Source organism: Myodes glareolus, chromosome 12, assembly GCF_982192425.1.
Source record: "Myodes glareolus chromosome 12, mMyoGla1.1, whole genome shotgun sequence".
NCBI lineage: Eukaryota > Metazoa > Chordata > Mammalia > Rodentia > Cricetidae > Myodes > Myodes glareolus.
The window spans coordinates 2844424-2856498 of NC_142037.1; positions in this window are offsets into that span (position 1 = coordinate 2844424).

A 12075-nucleotide genomic window follows, 5' to 3' on the forward strand; every position below is an offset into this window, starting at 1 on the left:
TCTTATTGCTGAAGATGCCACAGGCTTTGGTTACAGGACACGGAGAAAGAAAAACTGGGACTGATCTGGAAACTCCTTCCTGGCTGTTATTCACGGTGCCAGAGAGGCTGTCCCTGCAGGCTGCTGGAGGGGGATTGCTGCCAATAGCCCCGCTCGGCTGTGGGCCCTGAGTTCCACACTATCAGCCCCGCTCGGCCGTGGACCCTGAGTTCCACACTGTCAGCCCCGCTCGGCTGTGGACCCTGAGTTCCACACTATCAGCCCCGCTCGGCCGTGGACCCTGAGTTCCACACTATCAGCCCCGCTCGGCCGTGGACCCTGAGTTCCACACTATCAGCCCCGCTCGGCCGTGGACCCTGAGTTCCACACTATCAGCCTGGCGGGTAAAAGGTGCCAACTGGTACGACACTGGCTTGTACTGTTCCTGGAACGGCTAGTAACTTTTAAAAAGCTTTCTATTTATTCTTTGTGACTTTTAGATCATGCATCTTGATCCCGTTCCTCTTCCTGTCCCTTGGTATCTACCCTCTGCCCTTAGAAGCTCTCCTGAAAAATAAAATCAAATTTAAGAAGAAAAAAAAGAGAAGAAAAAGAAAAATCCCATCGTGGAGCTGTAGTGTGACACAATAGTCACTCTGTTTGCTTTTAGCCCACACTTCTTTACCTGCAAGTGTTCGCTGTCGTTGATCTGGTTTGAGGCCTCTGGTTTCTGCTATGCTATCGATACTGGCAGTTAAGGTTCGGGAAACAGTGCGGAGAGGGGGCGGACAGAATGTCAGAGCTGGAGTTACAGGGTGGAGATTCATAGGAAATTCTTTTTCTTCTGGACATGACGGGGGTGTTGAGATTACAGTGGCACCCCACGTGAATGTAGGTGTCGGGATCTGAGTAGTGGTCCTCACATTTGTAAGGCAAAGGCATTAACCACGGAGCCAACACCAGTCACTTGTCCCTGGAGTTTCAGGGCCAGAGAGCTACCCTTTGCAGTCCCAACAGAAGAGGTTGGCTACCTGCCCCAGAGAGCCAATCAAAGTGTTAGTAACGATGAAGAAGAGAGCATTGTGAGCAGTGTGACTCAGGGAGTAGAGGAATGGATAAAGGGTCCCAAGACCTCAGTCCACAACAAAACAAAACCTGGCGTTGTAATCAACGCCTTTACTCCTCAAGATTAAACTCAAGCTTCCGGCTTTGACCTGGCCTGTTTGCTTCTCTCCTCTCTGATTCCTCTAGTCCTCCACTCAGGTGGCATGGTCCTCTGAGGCTGCTGAGCTGCCGAGCTGTGTCTGCTCTCACCGACGGGTCACTTATCTTGATTTTATTTATCTAACGCCTACCCTTCTCTCAGGCTTCCCCTGAGCTAGTACCTGCTCTAGAAAATATTTCTTAATTCCAGTGAGCTGAAACACGCCTCATGTCAGGTCGCGTTCTAATCTCTTGCTTTCTGGTTTACCCTCTTGCTGGACTTTGAAGTCCCTGAGTGAAGGGACTCTCCTACTCTTGAATGTCTAACCGAGTCAGCACGTAAGGCTAAGGAAAGGCACTGTTGCCTGAGTACTCATTACCACCCAATGAATCTGGGGACATAGTTTTTGTCCCCAAGGAGAAAACATTTATCCCTCTGATAAATGGTTATGATAAAGGTTGTGAACATACATTGTTCTACCAAGGAAGAGGAAGAAGTAGCCCTAGATATACCCATAGCATTTGCATCCTAGACCTGGGGAAGTTGTGGTGGAGCACGGTCCCTGGAGAGACAATGTTGGCAATTGTTTTAAACCCTGGCTTGGAATGAGTAAGCCCAGAAGTGTTGGGCACTTAAACCAGTGTGTCTAACCCTGGGGCAGGTTGTGCTTGGTTGATCAGGGACAGCTGAGCTGGAGGAATACCTCATCAGGTGTTCTTGAGGATTCTTTTCAATTCCTGTGGACTCCCAACTAGGATTGGAATAAATTTGACCCTGATAACCTAGGAAAAATAAATGACAGAATGTGGTGGCACATACCTCTAGTCCCAGCACTCTGAAGGCAGAGGCATGCGAGTCTTTAAGTTCAAGGCCAATTCTACAGAGCAATTTCCAGGACAGCCAATGTTACATAGAGAAACTCTGTCTTAAAAAAAAAAACAAAAAACAAAAATGCCAGTATTTGACTGTTTTGACTGCAACACCAGCCAATATCAGATGGATAACGGCAGCTCAGCCAAGAGACAGAAGGGCCCATTTTGGTTGTATTTCTCAAGAGAAGCCCAGGCTCTTCAAAGAAGCTAGGAGACATGCTAGACATTCAAAAAAATGAATTGTTTGCTAAGAATCCCACTGGCTATCTGTCCAGAGTATAAACTCATTTAGACTAGAAACCACTGTTCAGGGTTATAATACCTCAGCAGGAACCCACAGACAGGCGGTGGTGACAGAGAGCCTTCTTATATAGTAGGGGCATTAAAAAACCATCAGCTGTGCTACAAACCGTAGAGGTGAAAATCCTGTCCCTTGTCAACAAGCTAGCTGAGGCCCTCAGGACATTTACTAATGTGGACCCTCTTGCCATCCGGGCAAACCCTTCTGAGGCAGCAAACCCCTACAGACACAGCTTTTAAACGCTGCCTTACTGGTGTTCCAAAGCTGCCATCTGGAGGAAGACTAGGGGCAAGGGAAAGCAGATAGAGGGGCCAAACCCCGAAGTCATGAGCACCTTCAGGACAGGGCACGAGAGGACTAGGCTGGCTGCTGCAACTTCTGACTTCTAAATCTCTACCAGTGAAGTTTTGATTCCCCTTCATGCGGAGGGTAAGAAAACCAATCTGCTTATAAATACTGAGACTCTGACTCAAACTTTACCTCCCTTTTCAGAAATCTTTCTGAAGGAGCAGAACAAACTCCATTTTGAGAAAGAACACCATTTTAGACAGGCCCTAACTAGGGGGTGAATGCAGTCCAACAAAGTCATAAACATTTTCAGGAAACTGTGCCTGCCCTGGTCAAAGTGACCCACCCGGATGTCCAAACAACAGCTGCTTGCTTCAGACGTCCTTGTAGGTATCTGATTAGGTGCCGTTTTGAAAGTCTTATCTGCTGACAGTCATTGTTTTGAAATCCCCCTATACTCCAACCAATGATTTTGAAAGTGGTATGTTTTATGAATTTTTAAAAAATGCTGCAAGATCCCTGGCGGCAGTAGGCGGCAGAAATGCTGTAGGTCCCAAATGGTGGTAGCGGGCTATGTGGTGGCAGACAGCGGGCCCTGGGAGCAGCCAGTCCAAGGCAGAGACGGCTGCTGGTCCCCAAGCAGTGGCTGGTCCCAGGCAGGGAGACACATGGCGGGCGGGCAGGAGACAGAGACATGGATAGACATGACATTCAGAGTGAGGTTGACTATTTATTCAGGGGGTTATGAGGGGGAAGGGAGAAGGGGGCAGAGAGAGAGTGAGAGAGCGAGAGAGAGAGAGAGAGAGAGAGAGAGAGACAGAGAGAGACAGAGAGAAGAGGAGAAAGAGAGACATGGATAGACACGACATGCAGAGTGAGGTTGACTATTCAGGGGGTTATGAGGGGGAAGGGAGAAGGGGGCAGAGAGAGAGCGAGCGAGCGAGAGAGAGAGAGAGAGAGAGAGAGAGAAAGAGACAGAGAGAAGAGGAGAAAGAGAGACATGGATAGACACGACATGCAGAGTGAGGTTGACTATTTATTCAGGGGGTTATGGAGGGGGAAGGGAGAAGGGGAGAAGAGACAGAGAGAGACACAGAGAGAGAGACACAGAGAGAGACACAGAGAGAGAGAGAGAGAAGAGGAGAAAGAGACAGAGAAGGGGGAAGCAGAGAAGTGGGGAGAGAGGCAGAAGTGAAGCTGCCTCTCTGAGAGGAAGACTGAAAAGAGAGTGAGTTCAGGCCTGAAGCTGAAGATCACCCTGCCTCAGTGAATGGGGGAGGGAGGGAGTGGGCATGGCTTGTCTCTTAAAGAGACAGAACAACCATTACATTATGCTTTTACCCAATCCCCAGATGACAAGATCTGTGCCACCCTGCTTGCAGTCTCCCCCACCCTGAAGCTCTTTCCCCCATCTGCTGCAGTGATATGTTGGATTGCGGCTCAAGCTAGCTTGAGTAAATCCCAGTGTATTTGCATCAGATACACTCTGTGGTGTATTCTGCTCTGTGGTGACTGTGTTTGGGAATTCCACCTGAGGCAGGCAGGCACAGCACTTTCCTCTTGATCCAGAATTACAATGGGAGATGATGTCACTCCTCCAGCTATCAGTCAGTTTGAGAAGTAGTTTGTTTATTTATTTGTTTGTTTGCTTCCTTTCTTGCTTGCTGCCCTGACCTGGAGCTCACTCAGTAGACTAGACTGACCTTGAACTCAGAGACCCACCAGCCTCTGCCTCCAGGGTTCTGGGATTAAAGGCGGGTGCCTGGTGAGGAGCCAGCTTTCAATCAGGTATCCTTTGATGCCCTTGTTTGTTGTTGGGAAGGACACTTATTGAGTTGCCTGTGCATATTAATCTTAAAAAGGTGCCACTTCTGCCTCTTCTCCTTGAACTCCTGTTTCCAGTACTTCCCTTTGAGGGTCTCAACCACCAACCAGAGTGCTACCCATCTAGCTGCCTTGCTAGATGCCCTCAGAGTTCTGTCCCACTGACCGAGAGCCCAGACACCCTGGCAAAGGCTATAACTGACATTCAATGACAATTTCTTTGGCAGCAATTGCTTTTCAACACAAGGGCATTAGCTATGCAGCCCAAGGAGGAATTTGCTCGATGCTCAAAGCATGTTGATGGTTCAACATGTCAGAAAAAATCAAAATGGTTTAAATACATTTAACCAATAGTCTCATCTCCAGAAGCAAGCTACACAATAGTGACTCTCTTGGGTAAGGTGTCATCATGTCTTTTTGGAGTCTTTCCCTGTCTGGGGCCATTGGTTGGTGAAGTCATGTTACTCTTGCTTGGATCTTGCTTTTTAAGCCTCCTGGTAGAATTTATATCTTGGAGACTATAGCAGTTTCAGAAAAAACTTTGATGCCAATATCTCAGCTAGTTCTGACAACACAGGAGATTCAGATTGTCCTCAACCAACAATCGGCAGAACAGGAGGAGGGTTTTCGGGTCCTTCAAGTGGAAGGAGTCGTAGAAACCTGACTGGATTTTTTGAGGCAGGGTCTCTCACGTAGCCCAGACTGGCCTTGAAATTGCTGCAGGTCGGAGGATGACTTGAACTTTTGATCCCCCTGGTTTTACCTCCCAATACTGTGATTACAGGCATGTGCCACCACACCCGGGGTCTGTGTATGCTGGGCGAGCACCCTATCAACTGAGTTACAGCTGTAGTCCAAAACCTGGGTTAATTAGCTCAGGAAGCAGTAGTGCACCTGAGGGTTTTGTCAACTGCTTTGCTGCAGTAGGAAGGGAAAATATTCCCTCCTTTTCCTAATTGCTCCTTGTCACGGCAGGAGGCAGGATCAATCCAGCATGATTCACGCAGAGTCTGTGCTGAAGTGTGGTTTGTTAACGATTTCAGTTTATGTCTAAATAGTCAGTGTTGCCCTGGGATGGTGGCACGCACCTTTAATCCCAGCACTCACCCTGTGAGTTCCAGGCCAGCCTGGTCCACACAGTGAGACTCTGTCTCAAGCAAACAAGAATGAACAAAAGTTAGTGTTAACGCTCATCCTGAAACTAGTGTGTTACTTCTCTTCTGCTTTCATCTGCTACGACCCTCTGAGAGGCAAGCACCAGGTATCGCCCCAGCTGCCTTTACAGGCGTCAAGTTCTTCTTGCTCACGCCCCTTTGTTCTGGACCGTCCTGTGAGCACCCTCACGCCCCTTTGTTCTGGACTGTCCTGTGAGCTTCCTCACGCCCCTTTGTTCTGGACCGTCCTGTGGGCACCCTCACGCCCCTTTGTTCTGGACTGTCCTGTGAGCACCCTCACGCCCCTTTGTTCTAGACTATCCTGTGAGCATCCTCGTGCCTTTTGCATGCTTTGAAATACATCTGCCTGTGAAAACTTAGTGTGGGTCTTCTTAGAAGTCCTCTGTCTGAGGGGACTATGGTGGGAGGCAGAGCCTGGAGGATCAGGAGTGCAAGGCTACTCACCTTCACAGTGAGTTTAAGACTGCTAGGGCTTCCTGTGACCTGTCTCAAAGGGAAAATAGTTCTCTGTTTACATTTCTCAACTGAGATATTTATAAATATGACTTTTCTACTTTTGCAAAATGTTGTAAGTTTATATACATTTGTAACTTCTAAGAGTTTTCTTTTTTTGTGAGACAGTTGAGGCAGACAGCAAACTGCAGACACAATATCCTCCTACACCACAGCCAGTTCTGCTGCTCCGCATCACATCTGACTCAAAACTTCATCCTCCTACTTTAGTGGCCATTAGCCATCAAAATCAAGAAATTCAAGAAGGAAAATGATGGAGGACACGCAGGCCCCTTCTACAGCAATCTCTAGTGAATAAACCAGGGGACACTGGGTGATGGTTATCAGGTAGGTAGTTGATGCCTCATAGCCAAGTAATACAGGAAAATCTGCAAGGCAGAAGAGGAAGTCCAGCCCCCATTTCAGACGGACTGGTTCGGTGTGGGGAGCTCCCTGCTTCCAGAAAAGGGAAGCCCCAAGACTGCTGGAAGCCGTAGCTTACCACAGGCTGGGAAATCTGCACTGAACTTTGAATAATGAACATTTTACATGATAGAGAAGCAGAGAGGAGATACCAGGGTGCAGTGGCAACACAGGCAGGAGTAGGAAAGATGCTGGGAAAATCCTCTCTATCCAGCACCTACTTGAGGCTTTGTTGGACCGCCAGCTTCCAAATCATGACATGGAGACTTAGTGTTAATTATGGATGCTTGACTTTAGCTTAGGCTTATTTCTAGCTAGCTGTTTAAACTTAAGTTAGCCCACTTCTATTAATCTATGTGCTGTCCTAAGGCTCATTGACCTTGTCTACATACTTACTGTCCATCCTGCTGTCCTGCTCACTTCATGTCTGGCTGCCTGGGTCCTGGTTGGCTGTACCTCCCCCCAGCTGGCTGGCTCCCCTTTTATCTCTGCCTACCAGCCCCGCCTATCTCTCCTCTGCCAGTCTATTGGTCGTTCAGCTTTTTATTAGACCAATCAGGTACCTCAGGCAGGCAAGGTGAAATAGCAATCATCTTTACATAGTTAAACAAATGCATCATAAACAAAAACAATATACCTTTATATAATTAAACAAATATTTATTCCACAACATTGGAGTTCTTGTGAGAAACCATTTTAATTTCAATTCAACCCCTGTTGAACTGGGGTTAGGTGTTTTTATGATTTTTTAAAAATGCTGGCAGGGGGGCTGGAGAGATGGCTCAGTGGTTAAGAGCACTGCCTGCTCTTCCAAAGGTCCTGAGTTCAATTCCCAGCAACCACATGGTGACTCACAACCATCTGTAAAATGAGATCTGGTACCCTCTTCTGGCCAGCAGGCAGACACAATACTGTATACATAATAAATAAATAAATCTTAAAAAAAAATGCTGGTGGGTCCCCGGTGACAGTAGGCAGGCAGCAGGCTCTGGGAGCAGCCAGTCCCAGACAGAGCCGGCTGCGGGTCCCTGCAAGATCCCCAGAGCAGTTGCTGGTCCCAGCAAGGCAAGCAGCTGGGCAGGCTGGTCCTGCCATGACTGCGGTGTGAGCAGGCAGTGGGTAGAAGGAAGGCACATGGGCAGACATATCACATAGGATAGAACTGGACATTTATTACTTAAAAGAGAGAGAGAATGTGGGGGAAGAAAGAGAAGAGGGGAAGAAGGAAAGAGACAGAGAACGGCCCGAGAGAGAGAGACGCGCACGTGAGAAGAGGGGACAGAGAGAGATTTAAGATGGTGGGAGGAGGTAGGGGTTGCCAGGAGTGGGCATAGCTTGTTTCTTAAAGAGACGAAAACCTTAACAGGTGTGACCTCAGTTTCTCCAAAAACAGCACTCCTGAGGAACTTGGACAAGTGTCACAGTATCAGACTCTGAAGCCTTGCCAACAGAACTGTCAAGGCTGTGAGAAAATTATACAGTAAGCGGTCACATGAATAAGTCGACCAGAGTCTGAAGGGAACTGGAGGGAGTGCAGAGGGCTGGGGCCTGAGCCACAGCCTGACCTGTGGTGGCAGGGCACACCTCACACAGTACCTCCACCATGCAGGCGTAACACGCAACAGGGGTCTCCAGAAGCCCTGTGCAGAGTGTGATGACCATCAGTGATTTGACCTCAGCTCAGAGCCAGGAGACACCCAGCTCAGGGAGCACGCCCAGCACTCTCTGCTTGAACATCCTCTGTCCTTGACTAACAAGGTCAGTTCAGCAGGACACCTCTCTACACCTCTGCCCTTGTCCACCCTCCCCTTTTTCCTTATTCTTTCCTTTCTCCTTTTCTGTCCCAAAGAACACAGCGGCTCTGGTCCTCAGCGTCCCTGTGTCTCCGTCCCCTGAGAGAAGGGTTGTTCTGCGCTATCTAGCTGCATTTCTTTTTCTCTCTCGTTTTGTTCTGCCTTTAGCCCAGACCGCCTCCTTGCTCCCACCTCATCACATCCATTACCCCTTCTATTTGCATCCCCTGCTCTACTTCTTCCTCTGCCAGCTCAGTACTGAACGCTGGTGTCAGCTGTTTGTACCCTCTCTACTCATACAGGTAAGTGATATACTAATGCACAAAACTGTCAGAACCTCTGGGCATGTCTGATGGCAAGAGTTTTAGGCGGCTAGTCACTTGGCGTCCACAGTCAGGAAACAGATGCTGGTGGCCTCCCTCGGTTTCCTCCTTTTTATGCCCATGAGATGGTACCACCCTGGCGAGGAGTTGAGTCTTTACCTCAACCCAATGCAGTGGCTCCCTCACAGACATGCCCTGCTTTGACCTGCACAGCCTGCTCCTGGCAACCAGGTTGGGCGATGAGGAACTGAAGAAAGATCAGGTGCACAGATGCATGCACGTTGAAGCTGGTATAAAGTCGGCAGTGCACGCTGACAGAGGCGCACCAGCAACAACCTGGAAACACAGCTGAGGAAGGAAGCCATGTAATCTTGGGGGGAACAGTCATCTTGGAGGAAGAAGCTATGCCCAATAATTTCTGAATGCAGTGGCTTTTAGCTAGAGATCAATGGTTCCACTGTTCCCATAGGTCTGAGGCTCAGGTAAACACACACTCACTCAGGACGTCATATGTTCCCAACAGTGCCTGGAGGCTTGTCAAAGGCTAGCCCTTACTAACACGTCTTTGTCCATTATTTCCTTGCCTTCCCATGATTTGCCCCCTTCCTTTGCCTTGTCACTTCAGGCTACCGCTGAGGTCCAGCACCATAGCTGAGAGAAAGAGGTAGAAGAAAACCTTGGGGCTGGCAGTGTAGTTCTGTGATAGAGACTCACCTAGTATGCCCCAGACAGCAAACAGACACCCAGACAAACAAAAATAACTCCAAACCTAACACAGAAGTGATACCAAATATCTTCCTTTCAAACAATGTTTGAGGATAATCTTAGAGGTTGTCTCTGTTCAGTTTGTCTCTGAAGACAGCGTAGCGTGGGGTAGCTGAAGGGCTGCACACGGTTGCAGAAGACAATACTCAGGCACAGAGAGAACACGTGGCTTGGCAGGTCACTACAGGACCCTCTGACAAAGACCACGTGAACCAGTTTGGTCTATGTGGGACACCTCCTTCTGCTCAGCTGAGAAACCCAGAGCCCTGTTGAGCTCTGCATTCCAGCTTGGGGGATTAGAAATAAACACAGGAAGAAGAAAAAGACAGGGAAGGAAGGAAGGAGGGGAAGAGGGAGGGAGTGTGAGAGACACCAACCATTTCCACCAAACACCATAAAATGAGTTGATGACAAGAAATTAAAAAAGAAAAAATGTTTTCAAATCTCCCTCAGCTTTAAAGACTTTAATGCAAATGTTCTCCACCCTCAAACCCAGCAAAACCTTTGTTTACCCAAAGGCCCAGCTGCATTCTGAAAACTTTGCTGGCTCCTTCCCCTCCCCTTCATTTCCTCTGTGCAGATGATGCTTTGAAAACTCGCTAAAGTGAGGATGGTCTGCAGCTGTTGTCCTATCTTGACAGTCACCACCTGGCTTAGAGCAAAAACCAAGCGCACCTCTCAGCAAGAGCAGAGTTCCCTCTCAGCAAGAGTAGAGTTTCACCCTGTCCAGAAACTCCATTCAGAGTGGTGGTTGGTCTATCTTATTGTGACTGAAAACCTGTTTTGTTTCATTTTTGTTTTTGTTTTTTTCAAGACAGGATTTGTCTGTGTAGCTTTGGAGCCTGTCCTGGAACTTGCTCTGTAGACCAGACTGGCCTCAGACTCACTTGAGTGCTGGGATTAAAGGCATGCGCCACCATTGCCCGGCTCAAACCTATATTTTAACAGGAGGTGGGGGAGAGAGAAAGAGATTTTGAGATTTGACTTAGACAGAAGAGGTAGATCACATAGCAGCAGCTAAAAACTGGCCTTTTAGAGAGGTGGGAATCACCATCAGGGAGGAAATGAGGAAATGAGCCCAACGGAGGCCCCACAGTAGGCCAAGATGGAAGGATCCACCGTGGGTTGCCATGAGACCCGTCCTCCAAACTAGACAGGCTGAACTCTGCATAGACTCCCTGACATCATGGCTTCTCCCTTGATGGTGTCTTCCTTTCCATTTGCAAGAAAAGAATCACAGTCGAGTTCCCTGTCATGGCCCTAGGGCAGAACTCAAGGCAAGCAGGACACGGAAGGTGTGTACCTCAATGTCTGCCAACCATCCTCGCAGTCCAGCTTCCTTGGTGGAGCCACCATGTGGAGCCTCTTGGAAGGAAAGAGGCTTGCAGAAGCTGTCTTCTGAGGGGCTGTTTGCCTGCCTGCCTTCCTCCCTCCCTCCTTCCCTTCCCTTACTTTCCCTTCCCTTCCCTTTCCTTCTTTCCTCCCTTCCTCCCTCCCTTCCTCCCTCCCTCCCTCCCTCCCTCCCTCCCTATCTCTCTCCCTCTGTCCCTCCCCTTCCTTCCTTCCTTCCTTCCTTCTCTGTTTTGCCTGCATGTATGTTTTCTGTGAAAGAGAGAGAAGCATTTCTGTATCTCCCAAAGCTCTCTGAGGAGACCTGTGAGTCTGAGTGAGGCAGGAGGAGTGAGGGGGACCGCACACTTGTAGGCAGGTGAGAAGCAAGGGGTGGATCCCAGTGGTCCTGAAAGAAGCAGACAACCTACTTTGGCATCATGGAGGTTGTCATTCTTCTTGATTACTCCCATTTTAAAGGACTTCCCACGTCTCCTCTTGCCCCTCTCCACCCCTGCATGAGCTATGGTTCAGATGGCCAAGTCCTTGGCGGAGGTCAAGCAGGCACAGTCTACTTTCCAGATGGTTGCCCTGTGCCTGTGAGTCCAGCAGGTGCAGACAACAGCCTGGTCTCCAGAACACACAGGACCTTATCTCCTAGCCAGGCCTCTCAGACCTCAGCTTTCTTCAGTCCCAAGGACAAGGCGCATTCACTACACGGCCTTTCCCACTTATATGGGTCCTGAGTTTCCCTAAATGGAGGACATATTACCCAATATGCCAGAAGAAAATGACCTCTCTCTCTCTCTCTCTCTCTCTCTCTCTCTCTCTCTCTCTCTCTCTCATTATTACAGCAGACCAAATTGCCTTTCAACCTGGTTGTTCCCAGGTGTCTTTCACTCACTTTAGGGAGATTTTGCCCATCTATGCCAACATTTCCATCCAGAGAACGTGGCTACGATTCCGTCCAAAGCTGCACAGCTCACCTCCAAAGATTTCTGTGTGAAAGAAGCCATTGTCACGAGAAAGCACGATGGGGAGGTGCTGGCAGCCTGGAGCCACCTCGTGTTTCTCCTGAGAAGTAGCTAAATTCAGAATGCTAGATTCACCAACGTTGAGAATTCCGTGCACCAGAGTACAGCTAGACCTTGGTGAGCGCTAGAGCTAAACCCAGAGTTTCCTTAGGAAGCAAACGCAGAGGGAGGGAAGCTGGGGACATTTACAGCAAATGCACTGTGTGGAGGGGACTTTCCTGGAAATAACACCCATGCAATTAAATTAAATTTTAGTGACAAAAACAGGAGAAT